Source organism: Jaculus jaculus, chromosome 11 (genome assembly GCF_020740685.1).
Source record: "Jaculus jaculus isolate mJacJac1 chromosome 11, mJacJac1.mat.Y.cur, whole genome shotgun sequence".
NCBI classification, from domain to species: Eukaryota; Metazoa; Chordata; class Mammalia; order Rodentia; family Dipodidae; genus Jaculus; species Jaculus jaculus.
Genome location: NC_059112.1, coordinates 84,078,046 through 84,104,241, shown reverse-complemented (window position 1 = coordinate 84,104,241; position 26,196 = coordinate 84,078,046). Strand labels below are relative to the sequence as shown.

Below are 26,196 nucleotides of genomic sequence, written 5' to 3'. Positions count from 1 at the left end.
ATAGCTGGGAAATGGAACCAGCCTAGATGTCCCTCAACAGATGAGTGGATAATGAAGATGTGGTACATTTATACAATGGAGTTCTACTCAGCGGTAAAGAAAAATGAAGTTATGAAATTTGCAGAAAAATGGATGGACCTGGAAAGTATTATACTAAGTCAGGTAACCCAGGCCCAGAAAGCCAAGCGCCACATGTTCTCTCTCATATGTGGATCCTAGCTACAGATGACTGGGCTTCTGCGTGAGAATGAAAATACTTAGTAGCAGAGGCCAGTAAGTTGAAAAGGAGACATAAAGGGTGGAGAAAGGAAGGGAGGAGGATACTTAATAGGTTGATATTGTATATATGTAATTACAATGATTGTAATGGGGAGGTAATATGATGGAGAATGGAATTTCAAATGGGAAAGTGTGGGGGTGGGGAGGGAGGGAATTACCATGGGATATATTTTATAATCATGGAAAATTTTAATAAAATTAAAAAAAATTTATTTTTATTTATTTATTTGAGAGAGAATGAGGCATGCTAGGGCCTCCAACCACTAAAAATGAACTGCAGATGCACGTGCCACTTTGTGCATATGGCTTATGTAAATCCTAGGGAATTGAACCTGGGACTTTGGCCTTGTAGGCAAGTGCCTTAGCTACTAAAACATCTCTCCAGCCTGGTTTTATGTTTTGGACTTGGTCCCTTGGTGATATAAAACAGAGTTATTGGAATCCCTATATGGAGGCAGAGTATGAAGATGATCTGGTTCTAGGAGCTACTATTGAGAAGAGGCATGGGGAACAGGGTTAAAATCCCTTTTTTGAGTAGAAGCAAGGCCATTATATGGAGCTATAAAAATGAACCATGATTTGTAGTATAGACCTGAAGATGTTTTGTATAGACCGGTACTGGCACATGGCTGTCATGTACAGAGCTACTAATTCAGGGCAGAATTTTCCCTGAGCTGTTAAGCCCAGCTGGAGAGCAGAATTGAAATCCAGAGACCTCTATCACTCATTATGGGTATTAGATTTGAATTGTAGATGTTTGATGTTTGCCCACTGGTTACTGATATTTCATTAGTCCAGTCTCCCCTTGTTATGCCTTTTGGCAGTAGGAATGTTTACTGTGTGCCATTATGTGTTTGAAGTATATAACTTGTATTTTGATATTATAAGGCTCACAGTTAAGAGAGCTTTGAATTTCATATGAGACTTTGGACTTTCGAGCAACGTTAAAGTTGGTAAATACTACTGGAACCTTTTAAGTTGGTCTGAATACAATTTATAGCGGGAGATGGTCATGAGTCTATAGGTGCCAGAGGTGGAATGTGGTTGTTTGAATATGAATATAGGCCCCATAGCCTCAGAACTTTTTGATTAAGGTTAATTTTCCTACTTAAGTCTCTAGCGGCCTGCTGAAAACAAGGTGTCCACTGAAACAAGTCTTAAGATCAGCACCAAGGTGTGTTCAGAGTTGGGTGAAGCTCTGGCTGTCTGTGTTTGCTGGCGGTTTGGTGGTATCTCTCTGCTGTGGATCTATGGAAATGAGCCAACTTCTTCTACCATTAGTGGCACTTCCCCTGGATTCTGTTAGTCTGAAATAAATCCTTTCTACCCATAATCTGTTTCTCAATGGGTGCTTTTTTTTTTCCTTGTAAGGCAAAACAAACCATGGAGACAATGCAAGGGATGCCAAAGCAATTATTTATGATGCAAGGGAAAAAAAAAAGTAAAAAAGTAACTGCAACACATGCTTGCAGTGCTTTAGAAACAAAAGCAGGCATTACACTTCCTATTTGTTCTATTTGTCACTGATACCAAATTCAAATGTAACTGGAAGATAGGCCAGATGGGAAAAGCCATTCACAAACTCACATCAACTAGAATTGAAAAGTTGTGCCCAAGATTTTTCATAATCCTAAAAGTTGTCTTCACTTGCCATCTAGGACCTACAGACAACAAAAGCACTTTGAAATTCACAATATAACCTGCTTGAGAAAATTTTCCCACCTCAGTAAGGTGTAGAATTGAAAGGTAGACTCCCTTTGACCCCAAAGGAAAATCCTTCCTTCTATATTATATACAAAGGAACATTTATACAGCCATAGTTCTAACTCAATATTAGAACACATAGTCTGTCAAAGAATTTTGTTCTATTTCCATTTAAAAGAGGTAAGACTGGGGAGATAATATGAACTTCAATATGTCAAAAATAGTAAAATGTCTAGAATACTTGGGCATACAATGGGAAAAAGTCATTAAAATTGATAGTAGTTTTCTAGTAAGTTTATAGATGTACATAAGCAATCATACGTTGAGGTACACTAAGAGTAATTGTTACACCCTCCATGACTTCATCAGACACCAAAAGGGCCACCAGCATAGTCATCATTAAAAAAACGAAAAAGAAAAAACTATCTCTTATATATCATAATGGGCTGATGAAGTTTTTAATCATATTTAATTATAAATGTATCTCTGGTTGTATAGTCATGTCAAAATTTGGTTTATAAAACAATAAGTAATGGGAACAAGGGAACAAGGACCTTTCTGTAATTCAGATATAAGAACAATATGATGCTATAGTTCCTGAGTCTACACGAACCAGTTTCTGTAGGCTTACTATTTAAAATGAGAAATTTTCTGTTTCAAAACTATGACTGCTGTTTCAAGGCCTTGAAAATTACTTAGGGGAAAAATGTAATGAGGATGAATAATAATATGACATCTCCTATTATGTTAGGATTAACTTTTGTGTATTTTCTACTGAAAAATAATTTTTACTTCCATTTCTAAAGTTGAATATTAAACAGAAATATAAATCAATAGAGGTTAAGCAGTCAATTCATACAGTTTGTAACCCACTAGAGAAATAGTTTTCCTAGGCATGTCATAGTGGAAATATAGAAGCCAGGCTGGAGAGATGGCTTAGTGGTTAAGGCTCTTACCTACAAAGTCAAAGGACCTAAGTTCGATTCCCCAGGACCCACATAATCCAAATGCACAAGGTGGCATATGCATCTGGACTTTGTTTGCAGTGGCTGAATGCCCTGGCGTGCCCACTCTTTCACTCTCTCTTGCTCTCTCTCTCTCTCCCACGTTTCTCTCTCAAATAAATAAATAAACAAAAGGTAATACAGAAGGCAGTATATTTGATTTTCACATTGAAACAATTGCAAAGGTCCTAAACTTTAAAACAAAGTGTGAAATATAATCAATAAATATATTTCATCAAATTAATTAATCAGAATATTTAGTCTATAAATAGCTTCCCACCATTAATTATGCACCAAATGCAGAATTCAATATTGTATTATTACCCCATTGTGATAGTTGATACTAATCATGGATCAAAATTAAAATATTCCTTTTTTGCATTTATTTGCATTTGCTGAAGCATCTTTTCTTTAATTTTATGTAAATGTAAAGTCTACTGCATATTTTGAGAGTCTTGTTCAACACAAAAATTGGCTTACAAGCTATCATGTACTTTTGCTTCTGATTAGAATTAATGTGTACTGTTTTGTCATTTAGAAGACTGTAAGAACTATAACTTCCTGGTTTTTACTCAACAAAGATACATTTGAAAATCAATCAACATGTATTGTTAGTTAAATAATGGGTGATATGGAGGTTCTTCAAAGTACTATTAGCAAAATTGGCTTTTCTTTTTTTTTACATGCCAAAAACAAGAAAATACATATATTTTTATTTCAATCAAAAATGAGGCCTCTGGGCTGGGGAAATGGCTTAGAAGTTAAGGCATTTGCTTGTGAAGCCAAAGGACCCAGGTTCAATTTCCCAGGACCCATGTAAGCAAGATGTACAAGGGGACACATGCGTTTGGAGTTTGTTAGCATTGGCTGGAGGCCCTGACTCGCCCATTCTCTCTTTCTCTCTTCCTCTCTCAAATAAATAAATAAGTAAAATATTTTTTAAAAAATGAGGACTCATCTCACTCACTATCAACCCTGATCATGGAATCACACTAGTGTCATTGTTCAAAGGTATTTTGAATATCCCTAAGGCTGATTTCTAACTAGGGCTGTCTTACCAAAAACAAAAGCCCCGCTATAACTCTTTTCCTATTATATAATTATATTTTGATATATTTAATTGTAAGATGCCTGTTCACGTAGTGGACGATGAGCAGACAGTAACAACTAGAAAATACATGGGACTTATACATCAGCTATACTAGCAAACAAAAAATAAAAACTATATGAATAATAATAAATATGTAGTAAAATAGAGGATAAGATACATGTCCTATAATAAATAAACATAATTTGTGATTTAAAAAATTGCATAGAGTATAAGCCATAACTCAAAATCTGAAATCGGACTGCCTAGGTTCAAATTCTGATTCCTCCTCTCACAAATTAGTCTGAACTTAATTTCCTATAGAATTAGGTTATACTAAAAAATACCTAGTTCACAAGTATTATCTTACAGCATTTTATTTAAATTAATTGTGAATCCATGGACAGTTTTATTTCAGCCATGAAGGAGTTATAGATACTGAATCATTCCTCCTACTGTGAACAACTATAAAACAAATCCCTAGAAATTAACTCACATGAAGAACAGAAAGAAAAAAGAGAATTAAAAATTAACCAAACCAGGCATGGTATGCCCAGAACTTGAAAGGCTGAGGTAGAAGGATTACCAAGAGTTCAAGGCCAGCCTGGGTTACAAAGTGAATTATAGATCACCTTAGGATAGAGGGAGAACCACCCTTCTCCAAAAAATAAAATTAACCAATGTGTCAGTGACCTGTCCTCAGGGGTGGTAACAAGGAATGTAACGTGCATGTGATTGAGGTACCAAGGGAGAAGAAAGAGAATGAGATATAGAAAATAGTTCCTGAGTTTAAAAGAAGGGCTTCAATGGAAGGAGGAAAAAGGGGACAAGAGAAAGAATTAGGTCTTATTATAACCAAATCTTATTGTATTAATCAACAAAAAGTAAAATGGAAAAAAAGAATTTCTGGAAATGCATTAAATTTATTTTTGTGAAAGAAAGAAAAATCACCAAGCATCAGCTAGGGTATATACAAAGAAAACCAAATCCAGGTACATCATAATCTAATTTGAAAATCCAACATGAAAAGACTACATAAAAGGCAGTTAAAGAAAAACAACACAGTGGATCTGGGGCTCAGTGGGTAAATGATTCTGCAAGAAAGAGGACCTCAATTCAGATTCCCAAACCCATTTCTGTAATCGCAACACTCCTATGTGAAAACATCAGGCAGATTTAGGAGAAACCTCAGAAGCTCTCAAACCAGCTAGCCTGATATATATAGTGGAAAGAAACAAAGTTATACACTCTGACAAACAAGGTGGAAGGCGAGAGTTGACACCTGACGATGTCCTCTGACCTTCACACGTGTCATTGGCATGTGCTTGCGTGCATATACGTGAACACACGTGTACATAGACACACACACAGACACACACACATACACACAGTTTTATAAAAGATACATTAGATCACTTAATACCATCCCTAAGGATAGGTCACTGACACATTAATATTTATGTCTCTTTTTTCTTTTTCTTCTTCATGTGGGATAATTTCTGTTGATCTGTGTTTAAATTTACTAACACTTTCTTTATCATTTTCCAATCTGATGTTACCAGGGAACCATGATGAAAATTATAGGTAACTTCTAATCCAAAACTATGCATGCCAAAATATAACAGAATATCTCTCAGTACTAAAATAAAAGCATAAAGCAAAAGTCATTTTTAACAAATATCTTTTTTAAGGGCTGGAGAAATGGCTTAGCAGTTAAGACTCTTGCCTGTGAAGCCTAAGGATCCAGGTTTGATTCCCCAGAACCCACATAAGCAAGATGCACAAGGTGGCACATGCTTTATAGTGCATTTGCAGTGGTTGGCGGCCCTTGTGCACCCATTCACTCACTCACTCCCTCTCTCTCTCTCTCTTTTTATTTTTTTGGTTTTTCGAGGCAAGGTGCTACCACACCCGGCTTATGAGGATTTGTTTTTATTATTTTTTTCTCAATTTTTATTAACATTTTCCATGATTATAAAAAGTATCCCATGGTAATACCCTCCCTCCACCCCCCCCCCAACTTTAAAGAAATATTTAAAAAATATTTTACTTATTTCTTTAAGAGCAAGTGAGAGAGAGGCAAATAGAGAGTGAGTGAATGGCCAGGCGTGGTGGCGCACGCCTTTAATCCCAGTACTCAGGAGGCAGAGGTAGGAGGATCACCATGAGTTTGAGGCCACCCTGAGACTACAGAGTGAATTCCAGGTCGGCCTGGACTAGAGTGAGACTCAACCTCCAGGAAAAAAAAAAAAAAAAAAAAAAACCTCATAAAAAGTTTAAAAATTCATCTCAAGCAAAAGTTCACTTTGAGAATTATAAAAGTATTTCACACTGAAAGAAATGGTGGTAGATGGAAACTTTAACCAGTAAGAGTGAATGACAAGTAATAGGAGGGCTGAGGAGATGGCTCAGCGGTTAAAGGAGCTTGTTTGCCTTGATTTGATTCCCTAGTACTCATATGTTCATTTGTAGCAGGAAAAAGCCCTGGTGTGGTCTCTCTCTTTCTCTCTCGTAAATAAATAAATAAAAGTAAAATAAGGGTAACAGAAGTAGAAAGAATGTGAATAAATCTAAGAGATTATTTTTTCTTCTCAGAATTTTTTAAGGAGGAGTATGTTAGGAGAAAATTATCTCATGTCGTTATGTTCTCTAAAACAAAACAATATGTTAACAAAATAACACTACATATTTCTATGTATTTTGATCCAATACTACAACGGCCTGTAAAGGTAAAACGTATATATTTTTACTACATTGAAATTTTTTTCCTTTCTTTAAATTTTATTATATATATTAATATGTTAAACTCTTTTATCCCCTTTCCCTGACTCCCATTACCCTAGGGGGCATCCTGAATGGTGTATTGGTATTCACTGTGGGGTCATAAAGGCCTCAATCCATCCCTAGTGGGTGGCAGGGGACCATGCCTCAGGGTATTCCTACATTGAGATTTTTTTTTTTAAAGATAATAGAATATGATCTCTAATTAGGCTATAATAAATCAAGGGTATATATTATAATCTCTAAACCTGGAATAACCATTAAACAGCAGTCAAGGGCTAGAGAGATGGCTCAGCAGTTAGGGCACTTGCCTGCGAAGCCGAAGAACTCATGTTTGAATCTCCAGGCCCCAGTTAGCCAGATGCAGCCACAATGTCACACATGTGTACAAGGGGGCACATGTATCTGGAGTTCATTCACAGTGGGTGGCAATCCTGATGTGCTTATTCTCTCATTTGATTTTTTGATGTTTCCTATCTGTATTGGGGTAAGGTGGAATCTCATAGTTGTTTTAATTTGCATTTCTCTGATGATTAGGGATGATGAACATTTTCTTAAGTGTGTGTTTGCCATTTGTATATCTTCCTCTCTGAACTGCCCTGTTCATCTCTTTGCCCCATTTTGTGAGTGGGGTGTTTGTCTTCTTATTGTTTAGATCTTTGAGTTCTTTGTAAATTCTAGAAATAAGGCCTCTATCAGTTGGATAACCCACAAATATTTTCTCCCATTCTGTGGGTAATCTATTGGCTTTGCTTATTACATGCTAGTCTGTAAAGAAACTCTTCAGCTTCATATGATCCCATTGGTTGAGTGACTGTTTAAGATCGTGAGCCACTGGGGTTTTGTTCAGGAAGTCTTTTTCCATTCCTATATCATGGAAAGTACTTCCTAAACTTTCTTCCAGTAGTATTCGAGTTTCTGTTCTTATGTTGAGGTCTTTGATCCATTTGGATTTGAGTGTAGTGCATGGTGAAATGTGTGGATCAAGTTTCAGTTTCCTGCATGTAGTTATCCAGTTTGTCCAGCACCATTTGTTGAAGATGCTATCTTTTTTCCAGCCTATACTGTTTGGGCCTTTATGAAATATCAAGTAGCTATAGTTGCTTGACCCAAAATCCGGGTCCTCAAGTCTATTCCATTGGCCTATTCTCCTGTTTTTATACCAGTACCAAGCTGTTTTTATTACTATGGCTTTGTAGTATAGCTTTAGATCACGTATGGTGATGCCACCAAAGGTATTTCTTTTGCTGAGGATATGTTTGGCCTTCTGCTTTTCCATATGAAATTTGAGATCATTTTTTCTATCTCTGTGAAGAACACTGTAGAGATTTTAATTGGAATTGCGTTAAGTCTATATATTGCCCTTGGTAATATTGTCATCTTCACAGTGTTAGTTCTGCCTATCCAGGAGCATGGGAGGTCTTTCCCTCTTCTCAAGTCCTCCTCAGTTTCTTTTTTGAGTAATTTTATATTTTCATTGTATAGATATTTTACTTCATTGGTTAATGTTATTCCAAAGTATTTTACTTTTTTGTTGTTACTGAAAATGGGACCATGTCCCTTATTTCTTTTTCTGTATCTTTGTCATTTGCATACAGATTTTTGTGCATTGATTTTTTATCCTGCTACTTTGCTATAGGAGTTAATCACCTTCAGGAGTTTTGGGATGGAGTCTCTCGGGTCTCTTACATATATAATCATGTCATCAGCGAATAGAGCTAACTTAACTTCTTCCTTTCCAAATTGTATCCCTTTTATTTCCTTCTCCTGTCTTATTGCTTGAGCTAGGACTTCCAGAACTATATTGAAAAGCAGAGGTGAGAGAGGACATCCCTATCTTGTTCCTGATCTTAATGGGAATTCCTCTAGTCTCTCTCCATTAAGTATTATTTGGGCCTTTGGAGCTTTGTATATTGCCTTTATTATGTTAAGATGTGAACCGGCCATGCCGATTCTCTCCAATGTTTTGATCATGAAGTGATGTTGTATCTTGTCAAAGGCCTTTTCTGCATCTATTGAAATGATCATGTGTTTATGTTTAAGCTTGTTTAAGTGGTGTATTATATTGACAGATTTTCTTATGTTGAACCACCCTTGTGTTCCTGGGATAAATCCCACTTGGTCAAGGTGGATAATGTTTTTGATGTGTTGCTGGATTTGGTTTGCAAGTATTTTGTTCAGAATCTTTGCATCTATGTTCATTAGGGAAATAGGCCAGTAGTTTTCTTTTCTTGTGGCATCTCTGCCTGGTTTTGGGATTAGGGTGATACTAGCTTCATAGAAGGAGTTGGGTAGCTTTCCCTGTTCTTCAATTGTGTGGCACAGTTTTAGGAAGATTGGTTTGAGTTCTTCCATGAAGGTTTGATAAAATAAGGCTGAGAATCCATCTGGTCCTGGACTCTTCTTTTTGGGGAGGTTTTTTATTACTTTTTCAATCTCCATGAGTGTGATGGGTTCATTGAGGTGAATAATCTGCTCTGAGTTTAGCTTTGGTAGATGACATGTGTCCAGGAATTTATCCATCTCCTCCACATTTTCCAGTTTTGTGGAGTCGTGGTTTTTGAAATAAGTCCTGATGATTCTCCCAATTTCACTTATGTCTGTTGTGATCTCTCCTTTTTCATTTTGAATTTTGTTAATTTGGAGCATCTCCTTTTTTTGCTTGATCAAATTGGCCAGAGGTTTGTCAATCTTGTTTATTTTTTCAAAGAACCAGCTCTTTGTTTTGTCTATTGCCTTAATTGTTTCCTTGGTTTCCAGTTCATTAATTTCTGCTCTAATTTTAATTATTTCTTTCCTTCTGGAGCTCTTTGGGTTAGATTTTTCTTGTTTTTCCAGTGCCTTTAGGTGGATGGTTAGGCTATTGATTTGGGATCTTTCTGTCTTTTTTATGAAGGCATTAAGTGCTATGAATTTTCCCCTGAGGACTGCCTTCATTGTGTCCCATAAGTTTTGGTATGATGTGTTCTCATTGTCATTCAATTCCAGGAATTTTGCAATTTCATTTTTTATTTCATCCACTATCCATTTATTGTTTAAGAGTGTGCTGTTCAGTTTCCAGGTGCCGTTGGGATTCTTGGTATGTCTTTTGTTGTTGATTTCTATCAATATAGTATTGTGATCTGATATCATGCAGGGAATTATGTCAATCTTCCTAAATATGTGGAGGCTGTCTTTGTGACCTAGTATATGGTCTATTTTATAGAATGTTCCATGGGCTGCTGAGAAGAATGTGTAGTCTATGGATTTGGGATGTAAAGTTCTGTAGATGTCTGTTAGGTCTAAGTGATCTGTGGTTTTGTTGAGCTCTATTACTTCCCTGTTGATGATCTGTGTGTTACTGATAATGGTATATTGAAGTCCCCAGCTATGATGGTGTTGGTGGTTATTTCTGTTTTATTGTCAAGTAGGTTTTGTTTTATGAACTGTTTTGCCCCTGTGTTTGGTGCATACAAATTTATGATTGTAATATCCTCTTGATGCGCTGTTCCCTTGATAATTAGGAAGTAGTCTTCTTTGTCTTTTTTGATTATTTTTGGTTTGAAGTCTATTTTATCTGATATTAATATAGCTACACCTGCTTGTTTCTTTATTCCCATTTGCTTGGAATATTGTTTTCCACCCTTTCACCCTGAGGAGGTTTCTGTCTTTAGTGATAAGGTGGGTTTCTTGAAGGCAGCAGATGGAGGGGGCTAATTTTTTTCATCCACTCTGTTAGCTTGTGTCTCTTGATGGGTGAATTAAGGCCATTAATATTTAGGGTAATGACTGTGAGATTTGATTTGATCCCTGCCATGTTGTGGTGGTAGATGTGTGTTGGTGTTTTCATGGAATTTGAAATTTTTGTGTCTACTCTGGGTTTGGTTGTTGTGATCTGCTTCTTGTAGGCATTTGTGTTTGGTTATTTGTTTCTTTTCTGTGGAGAATTTCCTGGAATACCTTCTGTAGTTTTGGTTTTGTGTTCATATTATTGTAAAGCTGAGTTTTGTCATGGAAAGTTTTTCTTTCACCATCTATTATGAGAGAGACTTTTGCCGGGTAGAGTAGTTTAGGTTGGAAGCCATAGTTTCTTAGAGTTTAGAGAGTTTCATTCCAGGCTCTTCTAGCTTTCAGGGTTTCTATTGAGAAGTCTGTAGTAATTCTGATGGGGTTTCCTTTGAAAGTGGTGTGCTGTTTTTCCATAGCTGCTTTTAGGATTTTCTCTTTGGTGTCAATGTTTAGGGTCTTAATGATAATATGTCTTGGGGAGTTTCTCCTTTGGTCCAGTCTGTTTGGAGTTCTGTTTGCTTCTTGTATCTTGATGGGCCTTTCTTTTAAGAGACTGGTGAAGTTTTCTTCAATTATTTTGTTAAATAAGTTCTCCATGCCTTTGGTCTGAAATTCTTCTCCTTCTGGTATTCCAGTGATTCTGATAGAATGTTTAAGTGTATCTCACAATTCCCTCATGTTCTGTTTACAGGAACTTTTGAACTAACTGAAAATTTTTGAACTCTTGAACTTCTTCCATCCTGTCTTCCAGATCAGTGTTTCTATCCTCCACTTCACTGACTCTATTTTTGAGAGCCTCTAGAGAGTTTTGGACTTGTGCAATTAAGTTTGCATTTTCTACTACTTTCCTATGTATCACTTCCATCGCTCTGTCCAGCTCCCTTTCACCTCATTTTCTGTTTTTTCTTGATAATTCTTGGAATTCATTCTTGCATTTCTTTATGTTTACATTTAGTGTGCCCATCTGATTTTTAAGGTCCTCTTTTCTTTTTTTTCATACTCCCTCAACTCTCTTAGCTCTCTTTGAATTCCTTCCAATGTCTTATCATATTGCTCTAGCTTAGTGATGGTAGCATCCACACAATTATCTGTCCTTTGTTGCTTTCCTGCAAGTTTTAGCAGTAGGTTGGTCAGGGTTGCATTGCTCATAGCTTCCACTTGATGTTCTGATCCTAAAAACTCTTCTATGTTTTGATTAGATGTAATCCTTGTTGGACTGGGTGATCTATCTGGATTTTCTTCCATTTTATTTTTCATGTTATTTCTTTCGTGCTGTGTTTTATCCATGACAGTGTATGGGCAGGTAGGTGGGTGGACCAGCCTGGGCTCTAGCTCAATGGGAATCCAAGGCAGCCTTGGTTTTTGCTCTCTCTTGCCAAAGCTGCCTATCTACTGTCTGACAGGGGTGCCAAAGTTGCCTGAATTCTCACCCAGTAATGCACCAAAGCTGCCTGCCTTCAAGCTTGGAGGGGGACTGAGGTAGCAAGCCCTGAAGCTGCCCAAACTTTGGCTGGGATCACTAGGACCTACAAACAGTCTGAGCTCCCCTGACACAGGCGAGTGAGGGATGGGCCGAGACGGACAGGTAGGGGATGGCACCTGAGCTGGCACTAGTGACTCAGTCTAGGCTTGTGTGGCTCTTGCTGTGGGACTGGACCCACTGCACGTGCAATTGTACAATTGTAGTAGAGAGGCAGCTGCGGCGGGCATGGGATTGGGGCACAGCTGAGGCTGGCCAGCGGGCGTGCTATCAGAGCACAGCAGCGGTGGGGTGGGGGTTTCTGGTGGCCACCAGATCAGATCACAGCGGCGGTCCCCGCAGGTGTGCAAACAGAGCACAGTGCAGTGGGCCGGGGGGCACGCAATCGGAGCACAGCCACTTGGGGCACGGGGCACAGCGGCTATATGGGGGGGGGTAGACTACCCACCTGTGAGGGGATCCTCGATTCCCTGTTTTTCCCCACTCTGTGTCCTCCCACTGGCAAGAAGACCCTAATAACCCTTAATTTCTTGCCTTTCTTTCCCCAGTATTTGCAGTGCAGCTAGGTGGTTGCCATCTTGGCCCGTACTTATTCTCTCCCTCTCTGTCTCTCTCCCTGTCTCTCTCAAAAATAAATTTTAAAAATTATTTAAAAAATATGTTTTAAAAAGCACTCAAGCCAGGCATGGTGGTGCACACCTTTAATCCCAGCACTTGGGAGGCAGAGGTAGGAGGATCTCCATGAGTTCGAGGCCACCCTGAGACACCATAGTGAATTCCAGGTCAGCCTGGGATAGAGTGAGACCCTACCTCAAAAAATCAAAAAAAAAAAAAAAGCACTCAAAAGTAGCTAAAATGGGGTTGGAGAGATGGCTAAGAGGTTAAGGTACTTGCCTGCGAAGCCAAAGGACCCTTGTTCAGCTCTCCAGATCCCATGTAAGCCAGATGTACAAATGTGGGGTAAGGGCAAGGTTGCACATGCCCTCTAGTTGGTGCAGGTATCTGGAGTTCAATTGCAGTGGCTGAAGCCCTGGTGCATCAATTCTCTCCCTCTGTAGTTCTCTCTCTCTTTCATGTTCTCTCTCTCTTTCATGTGTGCTTGCTTTCTTTAAAAAGGAAATAGAAAAAAACAATAACTAATGAAAATAAGTGTTCAGTTGGGTGAAAATAAAGAGCAAACAAATAGTTGAAATTTAAAAACAATGCATCCAGGCATGGTGGTTCATGCCTTTAATCCCAGCACTCAGGAAGTAGAAGTAGGAAGATTGCCATGAGTTCGAGGCCACCCTGAGACTACATAGTGAATTCCAGGTTGGCCTGAGCTAGAGTAAAATCCTACCTCAAAACAAAACAAAACAAATAATAATAAAAGCAATGCAAGATAATGAATTAAAAGAAGCCGTATCAAGTATATTAGGCACATATACTTCAATTAAAAATTCCAGGTAAGGGCTGGAGAGATGGCTTAGCAGTTATGTGCTTGCCTGTGAGGCCTAAGGACCCCGGTTCAAGGCTCCATTCCCCAGGACCCACGTTAGTCAGATGTACAAGGGGGTGCACGCATCTGGAGTTTGTTAGTTTTCAGTGACTGGAGGCCCTGGCATGCCCATTCTCTGTCACTCTCTTTCTCTCTATCTGCCTCTTTCTCTCTGCTGCTCATAAATAAATAAATAAGAATAAACAAAAAATTTTAAAAAATTCCAGGTAAGCAGTGACTGTCAGTGTGGATTAAACTGGTCCTCTATATATTAGTTATAAAAATATGACTTCGAACTTAAAAAATGAGATATAATTTCGCAATCAGGCTATCTCATGTTAAATTTGCTCTGTTATTATCAAAATATACTTCAGGTAAAAGCAATTATCAGATAAATAAGACTCAAACAATTTTAGAAAATTAAATTCTCTTTAAATTATTTTACAACCACAGTGTAATTAATTTAGAAATCAATAACTATTGAGTTAACTAAAACATCCCTCCAGATACTTGGAAATGAAACCTTATGTATCTAAATAACTCATGGGTCAAAATAAAGTAAAATAACCAAAGGCATAGATTTGAATTGAATCCTTACTTTATTATTTATTAGCCTTGATTCTTACACATAACTTTTCTTTGCCTATGTTTTCTCATCTCCAAATCCAACTATATTTCTTAAAGCAATTTCAGAACTTCTAATATATTAGTATGTATTCTATTGAAAATCTACCAACAACAACAAATGCAAATTGTTTTCAATGATAATGATAATAATAGTAACAGATTTATGATTGCAAATAGGCAATTATTCTCTCTAAAATACCCTTTATGAATCGTTAGATATTCAATAATCGACTTTGGAAATGTCTATTTAATGGTGTCAATATTCACTATTTTGAAAATAATTAAAATGTTCAAAGGTGACAACAAATTATAGCATTCCAGAAACTCATAGGTTTTAAATGAACTAGTCCATAACTGAACTAATGGGAATTTTATGCATTCATTGCTGAAATCAAGACATGAAATACCTTAAATACAATGTTCTCTTCATCATGACTAACAGTTCAGAATTTGACCATTGAATTTAATAATCAGATAAAAAATCACTTTCATAAAGCCATTTGTTGGCGCTCACACCTTTAATCCCAGAACTCAGGAGGCAGAGGTAGAAGGATTATCATGAATCTGAGGCCACCCTGAGTACAGAGTGAATTCCAGATCTGCCTGGGCTAGAGACCCTACCTTGAAAAACCAAACCCCCCCCAAAAAAAAATCACTCTCATAATCTTAGATCATCCTAAGTAAAACTACAGTACCATGGTAAAACAAACAGTCTGGTGCCAATGACTAGATATGAGAAAAATGAATAGGTTATTGAGTACCAATGTTGATATTGCATGTGGAGAAAAAAGTCAGGAACACAGAAGAAAAGGTAGTGAGTATATACATGTGTTTGCATGTGTGTGTGTATATACATGTGTGTGTGTGTGTGTGTGTGTGTGTGTGTGTGTGTGTGTACACACATATCTTAATATATGGATCCCTTATGGTATCTTATTTTGAGAAAACATGTGGTGGTTTGTTTTGATGAAATTGCCATTCATTTTTTAGGACCATCACATTATCCATCTTCATTTCCCTCAACACTTAAAGCAGTTTGTTACAAAACTCCCTGTTTCTTGTAGTTATCTCCTATGATTCCTAGCTTACTGATTTCTTCTGTTAATCAAGTAAAAACTTCAGTGTGTACACTTCCTGGAGAAGGTGCTCTTGCTGATTGTGAAAGCAGCACTCATAGTTAGCAGGTCACTTCCTGTGTAATGTTTCCTGGGTCATGACAAGCACATGAAGCTTAAAACTCATAAAAGCAGAAAATCAGAAGCTGCTCAGTGCTTAGCACTAAAGTAGAATACTAACATGCCTTCCAGTGCTCAGAGAACATTGCAGAAAAAGAGGTGGAAAGAAGGTAAGAGCCACAGAGTGGGAGGGTATACTGAGAGGCATTGTCCTCCTCACAGAAACTGACCCCATCCATTGCCTCACAGTGACTACCAGTACCCACAGAGGAGGATCCCCAATGGAATGGGGATGAGAGAGAGGAGACAAAAAAGAGGATAACTCTATGGGAATATGACCAGTTTTAATGTGTTCATGTATTAACGATGTCAATAACTGTTTTAAAACCTCTGAACATACGTGTGCATTTGTTTACATTTGTATGGACTAGCAGGTGTGCAGAGAATAAAAGTAAATCAGAGCACTGTCATTTTAAGATACCTGGTTGGGATTTCTGCAACTTAGACATTTTGTCTCTTTAAGGAGTTAGGCACATTAAATACTGAATGGGTCATTAGTATCCTTGAGCCTCTTGTTATTGTATCCTCATAAAAATAAATCCACTGTGAAAAGATGCTTCCACTGGTGATGACATTACATACTCCAAGTATTTCTTGAAGCTCTAACAGGAATATAAACCTGATCATCTCCATGGAAGAGCAACTGCACTACAGCAGTGCGCATCCCAGCGCATGGGTGGAACTACAAAGCTGACTGTGTTAAAACAACAACAACAGCAAACCACTTCTTGAGCAGGGACAGGAGCATATAGTCACTAGACACCAACCATGTGGCATTGTGAATTAAGTACCTGCTTACTGCTTATATTAGTTCTTGTCCTTCATCTTAGCCAAAAGTCTGAAAAGTGACTCTAAATCCATTCAGTAACTTTATGAAACAGTTTTCTTATTGTTATTTTTTTTCAGGTTAAAAAAACAAACAGTATCCATGAATACCTAAGACATCACATTATTTTATATTTGCTCAAAACTCATTTTATCCTTAAAATAATCAAAATAGTACAATCTTTATAATCTGGAGGAATTTTCCTGCAGATTGTGGCACCACTGTGATGGTGACTATTGACCCTGAAATCTTAAAAGCCACAGGCAGCTACTACACTGCTTGTGTTGAAAAGCCACACATACCACCTATTTTCATTCCCTCCTTGACTCCTGAGCCCTGACCCTTTTTCTAACCCTCACATGAGTGAGTGAAATAACCTCACAGGCAAACACACAGTCTTACTTATCTTAAAGATAAGATTAATACAAATAATACCAAAAAGTAATTTAAACTGCCGCATATTACCCATAGAGTACAAATACATTTCTTGGAATCAACACTTCTAGATAGCAAGAACACATGAAGAGGACTCAGCTGATTTAAACAACAAGAAAATTCTTAGGCTGGAGAGATTGTTCAGTGGTTAAGGTGCTTGCCTGCAAAGCCTAAGAACCTGAGTTCGATTCTCCATTACCCACACAAAGCCAGATGCACAAGGTGGCACATGCATATGGAGTTCATTTGCAGTGACTAGAGGCCCTGGTGTGCCCATTCTTTCTCTTCTTCTTTCTCTTGCAAATAAGTAAATAAGATATTTTTTTTAAAGGAGAGAATTTTCAAAAGAAGATGAGGATGGTGAGGAAGAAAATAATGGTAAAAAGAGTCACAATCAATTTTTGAAGTGACATTTTGACAGCTGTACTACCTAAACCACCCTCACGCCCTCAGCCCAAGTGTTCCTCCTGCCTCAAATGTCCCCCAGAGACTCATGTGTTGAATATTTAATTTCCAGTTGATGGCTCTGTTTGTGAGGCTTGTGGAGCCTTTAGGAGGTGGAGCTGTGTTGGAAGAAGCTCATTACTGGGGTCAGGCCTTGAGATTTTAATAGTCCAGCTAGACTTGCTAGTTCACCTACGTTACTTTCTTCCTGCTGATGTAAAGATAGCCCCAACTGTCTGCTCCTGCCATACCTTCCCTGCCAAAACTGTAAGCCAAAAAACAAATCCTTTCCTTCCATAAACTGCTTCTAGTCCCATCTTTTGTAGCAGCAAAGAGAAATTAACTGATACCATGTGTTCCATAGTGCCTAGTTAAAGAGGATAATTCTCAGACATAGTAAAGGCAAGAAAAACAAGATTGGGCCTCTCTTGACTTTTGATAGAAGGAAGGTTCTAAAAGCAAATCAATTTCTTTGAACCTGTAAGTTACAAAAGATATGATAAAGATATCATCAGATGTTTGTAGTAAACATATTTTCCATCTTCCAAATGCTCATTTTTGTCCTTTTTCACTATAAGAGATCTTGGAATAGATTAATTAAAATCTCCCTGCTTATAGCCTTCTTGAGTGCACTCGATTCTACTTTTCTATTGCCTCTGTGGCTCTTTTGCCAGGATAGTCATGTTTACAGTCATCTTTCTTGATGTTGTATTTACCACCTTAGCATTCACTCATCCTCTTCTGATGACTTATTCCAGTCTTAACTGTGAAGTCAGTGTCCATTTGGCCTTTATTCTGCTTGCTTGTTTACTCATGGATACAAATGCAGTTCACAAATGAGGATTCAATTTATAAATGTAATGCAGTGGGACTGCTATAGAACTACACATTTGGGGTTAGAGCCTCTCTTCAGGACATTACATACTAGTTGTTACTGTGCTACCTGCTTTTGATTTCATGTGATGGTTGGAGAACAGGTCAGGGTACTGATTCATGGTTTCTAGTCTGATCACTTCTTCCCAGAAGTGTCATTCATTTTGCTCTTATAAGCTGGCATGTTGTTTTAGGTTGATTCTTTTACTCTTGTTTCCTATAATCTGGTATACTGATACTGGCTTTAAAATGCATTCCGATGATTTGAACAAATCACTTCGCCTTTCCATAACCTCTGCCTCTATAATTTCTCTAGGGAGTATTCTGACCATTCACTCACTCTTAGTGTTTAAATGTTTTAAAGCAAGTAAATAATGTGCCTTTTAAGGTAAGCATGAAAAATGAGGATAAAAATACATTTTTTTCTTCCTGATCTTCCAACAAGATGAAGAAACAAAACAAAGTTCTCAATTGTCAGGAATTCTGCAATTGCAGATGAAATCAAGGAGTGTTATATGTTCTTGTAATGTTGGGAAACTTGCTTCAGTGACGAGAGGCCAAAATTTCAACCCTTGCAACATCACTAGCTAGTCCTGACATCCATAGTTACTTGATTTCCCTTTTCCCAGGCCCTGCATCTCTAAACAATGGCCAGTGACATTTTCATCAGTGCTTATGATGGTTGTGAAGAGATATTACACATACAGAAAATGTTTTGTTCTTTTTTGTTTTTTCTTTTAATTTAATTTTATTTTTTTATTTTGGAGGTACGACCTCACTATAGCCCACGCTGACTTGTAATTCACTATGTAGTCTCAGGGTTCCAAGTCTTTAATCTTTAGGTCACCATTGTACTTGATTTTTCAGATATACCATGTATTTGTCTTTCATGATTTTTCATGAATGTATTTGCTCTGGGTAACACAGGCAGTGGTTACTGTTTGCTGCCCATCAACAAAAAGAAACAATCCGTGATGGTCTCCATGCATGAAGGCATGTCAGAATCTTCTGACATTTTGATATCAACATGCAAAAAGATTTTCAGTTAAGTGGTTAAAAAGTATAATAGATAAGGACCAATACTATAACTGAGGAGGTTGTAGTATTATACTATTATAGTCTAGAAGTATTAAAATCAATCAAATTTAAATAAGTGATGAGGGCTAGGGAAATAGCTCAACAGTTAAAGGAACTTGCCTACAATGCTTGCTGGACTGGGTTCAGTTCTCCAGCCACTCACATAAAGCCAGATGGGTATTCATTTCCAATAGCAAGATACCCTGGGACACACACACACATATGCACAAATAAAATTTTTTAATAAAAGAAAATTGCGACATTACACACTCACACACTCTCCCAAATTTAGCCAGCAGTGTTGCAACAGTCTAATGTTCAGTTCTACTGACTAGACCTCATTCAGGTTAAACTGTAAAATCAATGTCTATATCTTATTCACAAAGCCAGTTCTCTCACACACATATTCACCCCAGCAGTAAGGCTCTCTTCTGAGTCACTTAACATGGGAGAAGTTGTTTTAAAGAATATTACACTTGTTTGCAAGTAGCAAGAGGCAAATTCATATCTTGCCAGTTCTTATTGGAACAGAATAAAAAACATGGTTCTGATACCAAGCCCTGTCCAGCTCTTGCCAATTTATGTTTGGTATTTTAAAATCTTTTTGCTTTTTCAGTGGGTCTGACACATCCTAACAGTTTTCCTTAGCAGAGCTGATGACCTCACAAACATAGGGTGCATATATAGCCCTTTGACTTTGCATCATTCATGAATATGGATATTTTTGTAGACAGTGCATATATATTTTACATCATAAAACATATTAGTCTCAATGAGTATTTTCCAAATTTGGTGGCTTACTGTTACTACGCTTCCCTAATCCCTTCCTTAGCTCCTCTTCCATTGCTATGGTAAGAATCCCTCACCTTTGTCTTCTCTTGGGCCTGTATACTCTTTTCATGTCTCACAGAAGTCTGATGAGAAGCCATGTGTTTAGTTGCATATAAGATATCTTTAGTTTTAGAAGAAATGTCAATTTCTCACAAGTTATAACTGCGACATATACAATTCCTGTGGTTTTTCTTCACTGGAAAGATGTAGGTTGTATGACTTTACTAGATTTCTTAGGCAAAATAAATTAGACTACTTATTATTTGTTATGCTAATGTCTCATGATAATACTAGTTATTAAGTTTTTGTTAGCTCATAATTGTCAATTAAGATAGTTGAAATCATACTAGCGTTTGATTTTTCAGTGTTTCACAATAGATTAACACATGAAATAAGTCTAGTTTATAGCATCATGATTGATTTAACCTTTATCTTCCTGCTTTTGTAGATTTCCGTAAGCTTTTCTTATACAAATCTAAAGTAAGCTATGTGTTTACCATTTTTGTGATGTTTTTTGTGGGACTTGTTTAATACATACCAGCTCTAAAAATAAATGTAATTTTAGTTTTTACAGAAAAAAAAGTGAGATAATTCTGAGAAATGACATATAGTTTCCTAAAAAAGAGGGCAGGTGGTATTTTGTTTTTAGTGAAGAGGTGGTCAGACAAGGTGGCTCCATGTACCTCTTTAACTTCATCCTTGGAGTAAGCACCTCATCCAATTTTAAATGTTTACTTATATAGTATTCCTCAAACTTTGACCTTATGGTCCCATAATATTTGGAAATATCATTGATAATCCCAAAGAATTTTTGTGCATGTGTATCATCTGTATAAATGGTTGCATTTAAAATTAAAACTTTGTAATTAAAGATATTTTTATTCATTTTAGATGGTAGTAAACCCAGGGCATATTATGTAGATATATATTGTGAAAAAGACTTTTTAAAATCCACAAAAAGGATAACACAATTTTTGTAAATCTATATACTGTCTAGCATAATAAAAGAAAGCTGGGTTCTCATATCCAATTCCACATTCAATCTGTTGCAGTATGGTCAAGTTATATGAACAAGATCCTGTCTTACAAAAGGTACAAGTATTTTAAAAGAGAAAAAAATTAAATAGCCTTTTAAAATGATTCTAAATACTCCATTTTGAAGCAATACCAGGATTTAGTAGAGGTAGTTTCTTAAAGCTGAACATTAATAAGTATTCTTAAATAGTATCAGTTAACTTTTTACTGTTATTGGTAATACTAAAAGCCATTGTTCTACCTTAAATTTTGAGTGAATTATTTACCCATGTGTTTATAAGCTTGTAATATCTCCCATTGGTCATCTGGAAAATATTATACAGATTTCCAAATGTTTACACAGTTCATTATGGAATACTGAATAAAAATCCACATTTGTTACTATCACAAATCTCATCAGAAAAGCCTCCAAGCACTGGGAGGCTGTCAGCCACACAGTAACAGATGTAAGGATGTAAGTTTTCCAAAAATTCTAATTTTTGCTTGAAACCTCAAACTTTTATCCTTGGCAATAAGTGCTGTCAGTTGTGTTCCTTTAACTGACAGCACACTTATTTCCCATGCAAGAGAATGTCTGCCAGATTCCAAGTCTGACCATCATGGTTTGTAAGTCATCCTTCCAAGTAAAACACAGTGTTCCATGGAAAGCATGGCTAAGTGAGCTCCCAAGCATGAGCCATGGCACAGAGCTTCTCCTGTGACACCCGTCACAATTTAGTATGCAGAGATGCCTAATACCTACTTCTACCATCATAAAAAATCTTAAAAAGAAAGGCTAGAGATATGGCGTAGTGGTTAAGGGCTTGCCTGTGAAGCCTATGGACCCATATTTGATCAATCTCCAGATCCCACATAAGCCAGACACACAAAGGTGACAAGCACAAGGTCGCTCATGTGCACTTAGGGAGCACAAGTGTCTGGAGTTTGATTGAAGTGGCTGGGGCCCTGTTGTACCAATTTTCTTTCTGTTTCACTCTTGCTCTCACTCTTTCTAAAAACATATAATAAAAAGAAATCTACTTATGGATTGATATCATTTTTAAAAAAGTACTTTTGGTCTGGAGAGATGGCTTAGCGGTTAAGCGCTTGCCTTTCAAGCCTCAGGACCCCAGTTTGAGGCTCGATTCCCCAGGACCCACGTTAGCCAGATGCACAAGGGGCACACATGTCTGGAGTTCCTTTGCGGTGGCTAGAGGCCCTGGTGTGCCCATTCTCTATCTATCTGCCTCTTTTTCTCTCTGTCTGTTGCTCTCAAATAAATAAATAGTGCTTTTAATCCCAGCACTTGGCAGGCAGAGGTAAGAGGATCACCATGAGTTCGAGGCTACCCTGAGACTACATAGTGAATTCCAGGTCAGCCTAAATGAAAATGAGACCCTACCTCAGAAAACAAACAAAAAACATGGTGAGGGTGAGGGTGTTAATGGTGAAGAGCACACTTGATGATTGAGTGCTTTATGTATATTTTTGATTGTGGAAAAAGCTTAACTTTATTTTTTAATTCATTTTTTATTGACAACTTCCATAATTGTAGACAATAATCCATGAAAATTCCCTCCCTCCCCTCATTTTCCCCTTTGATACTCCACTCTCCATTATATCCCCTTCCGTCTCTCAATCAGTGTCTCTTTTATTTTGATGTCACCATCTTTTCTTCCTATTATCATGGTCGTGTGTAGGTTGTGTCAGACTCTGAGAGGTCATGGATATCAGGTCATTTTGTGTCTGGAGGAGCATGTTGTAATAAGTCCTACCCTTCCTTTGGTTCTGACATTCTTTCCACCACCTCTTCTGCAATGAACTCTGAGTCTTGGAAGATGTGATAGAGATATTTAGTGCTGAGCACTCCTCTGTCACTTCATCTTAGCACCATGGTGCCTTCTGAATCATCCCAAGGTTGCTGCCATCTGAAAACAGAAGTGTCTCTAACCAAAAGTGATTAATATAATAGTATGAACATTAAGAGAATTGCTCACCATGCAGTTTTATGAGCACAGTATATGCATTTAGCCAGAAACCAGCAGATATTATACCCCTAGGGCTCATAACTACCCCTGTTGTAGGTTTTCAGTATCAGGAATGTATTACCTCCCATCGAATGGGCCTCCAGTCCAGTTAGAGGGCAGTGGGTTTCCCCTATAACAGACATGGCACTATTGTAACTGTTGGCTCAGTTGACCTGGCAGGCCAAATGTAAGGTTTACAGTGTCCACTGTTGAATATATCTACTGGTTATTTCTCTCTCCCATTGAACTGCATGCAGCATAGCTTCTTCCAGCTTTCGGTCAGCTGGTCTACATGGAGGAGTTACTCAGCTCAGCCCCAGCAGAATTTCTCAGTGACCTTGCAGCCCAAGTATGTGGAATCTTCAGCAGTAGGGTCTTATCATTCATGGTGGAAATCCAAGAGCCTCAGAAATGGCCTGTAATGTTTTGGGGATATCAGTGATCTCCCTGGCCAACAACTTGCTGGAAGGTATCCCATCCCTGGCACTGAAAATTTTCTAGTATCAATCCTTGGGTTCTCAGTGTTCCATTGTTCAAAAAAGGTTTTCATATGACTTATATATATCATCTTAGATTTTAATTAGCCCTTCTTCCACCTTTCTCCTTTACTCAATCTCTTCCCATGACTTCACTTAGGCCTTTTTCACCTCCATTAATCTGTCCTTCTATTTATATACATACAATACTATGCTATGAAGTTCCTCCTTCCCTCCCCTTCTATCCCTTTATATCCCCTTCATAGCTTACTGGCCTCTGCTACTGAGTTTTATTCCTACTCATATAGAAGCCCAATCATTTGTAGCTAGGATCCACATATGAGAGAGAACATGTGATGTTTGGCTTTCTGGGCCTGGGTTATCTAACTAAGTATAATCCTTTTCAGATCCATCCATTTTCCTGCAGATTTCATAATTTTATTTTCCTTTACTTCTGAGTAAAAGTCCGTTATAGTGAGTACTTTATCATCACTGGTTTGATTTCCACAATAAAAAGAAGTCACTGTGGTATTTATAATATAAGTGCAAATGTCAACCCAGCACAATGGAAAAATACTGAATCAATGTTATTATGGAAATGATTTTGATGTGGTAAACCACTGGAAAGTGTCCAGTGAACCCTTGGGAATCTCTAGGCCACACTTTAAGAACAAGTATATTAGTTCATAGTACCTTTAGTATCCTTCCAGCTTCTCTAATCGCTTTTCCAAAGGCCTGCACAATTACTGTGTACTTATTGTATGTTCCAAAGAACTGTTTCCGTCTTGTGCTTGCTTCGTAATCCTTGAATCAATAATAATTTTTTTCATAAAATTAAAAATTGGGCTGGAGAGATTGCTTAGTGGTTAAGGTGTTTGCCTGAAAAGCCAAAGGACCCTAATTCAATTCTCCAGGACCTGCACATGTCAGATGCGCAAGGGGATATATGTATCTGGAATTCATTTGCAGTGGCATACCAATTCTCTCTCTCTCATAAATAAATAAAACTTTAAAAAACAAAAAAATGAAAATTATCTCAGTAATGAACAACTATTTAGTTTCCTCCTACCTTCCCTGATGATTAAAATTGATTGTCCTAGGAACAAATTTACACAGTCATTTTTTAATATGATTTACCATCTAGTACTCACCTAGTATGGACTTTTTGCTCTCCTTCCCTAAATAAAACCACTTAAAAATGAATCTCAAGACACACTTCCTTTCAGATTCGTTCCAGTTCAGCCCCCTTTTCTAGTTCTAAACATTTCTATCATAAATAGATCCCTTTGTAAAAACCTTTTGTTCTTTCTTTCACCTAATTTGTATGCATCCCGCAATTTAACTTTTTCCAGTTTCCATTTGTTTGTTGCTGATTGTGTATGGATTTCTATGACTTTTTTACACTTCAGTTTATAGTTTTCTTTAAGGGATAGTCACTTATTAGCTCACATGATTTTTGAAAAAAATAATAAAATGTACACTATTGTCATTTTCTTCACAGAAATGACAGTACTTCTAAAGATATCCAGGGAAAGTATTCATTCCAAAGTAATGTGTTATGACACTTTATTTAGTACAAGTCACAACAGGTTGAGACTCAATACATTGAGCCAGAGGATAGGATGTCAAAATAGAAAATGTAGTCATCTGTCAATAAAGAAAAGAACATGTATTTCAAAGAGAAAGCCTTCATACCTTACTCATAGTCTTAGTACCTTATAGACTTCTGAAACTAGAATCACTCTGAGCTATGGTAATTTGACCAATAACTAAATATTGAAAACGATATTGAAAGCATTGAACCTACCAAAGTCCACAACCAGGGTGTATGGATAGACCTGGTGGCAGAGACTTACCAAACATGTGCAAGACCCTGAGTTCAGTAACCCCAAAAGTCCATTATCAATTCTAATTTTTATTTTTAAATTTAAAAGCTATAATCCATAACCCAGTAGCTATGGTATTGACATTGTACATGTAAATATAATATCAATATCCATTGTGATGTGAGCCCATATATTCTAGTATCTAACAAGGAGAGTCACAGAAATTCTAACATTTCATAGAGCATAGGAATTACAGTCAATATTTCTACTCTGTAGAAAGGCCACAAAAGCCTTTATAGTAGATAAAGTATTATCTGAATGTAATTTATTAGTTCACAATCCCAAAACCTCAGGATGTTAATATGAGCAATTTTAGCACCTATTCATATAAAAAAGTGCTTTTCTATCAAAAATTCTTCAAATTCTCAGATTTTAAAATCAAAATCCCTCTAATTATTAGATTCTAAAAGAAATAAATATCCCATATTATGATTCGGTAAAATTATATAGTGGAATCCAATATAATTTATTTCAGTTCATTTCAAAGATTCTTGCATAATTGTCTATTTGAAGGCAGCACAAAAGCAACAAAATGCAAGCAGACATTCAGTATTTCCATACAATAAGGCTACTCAAAATATCACTTTAAATGTGTATTTACCCTTGTGGCTCTTTTCTTTAGAACCTGCACTGTGTCTGGAACATGGCTTACACCCAATAATTGTTGCTGAATGAATCATAAGTAATTTCTTGTAGGTTAGAACATAATGGAATTTATTAATTGTACTTTTCAAAGTAATCATTCTAAAATGCATCCCACCCAAGTAACAAAGAGAATAGAAAGCACATGGGAAATGTGACATACTGTTCTTGAACCTCCGCAGCCAAAACTCCACCCTCCTCCCCCTCAGCTATACTGACAGAT

The 26,196-nt window shown here is 37.2% G+C and overlaps 1 protein-coding gene across 2 annotated transcripts in view; it reads left to right on the top strand.

The window, feature by feature from the left end:
- Window positions 1–26,196, top strand: part of Spata16 (spermatogenesis associated 16) — a 333,223-nt gene that overhangs the window by 116,698 nt on the left and 190,329 nt on the right. The window lies entirely within an intron of this gene.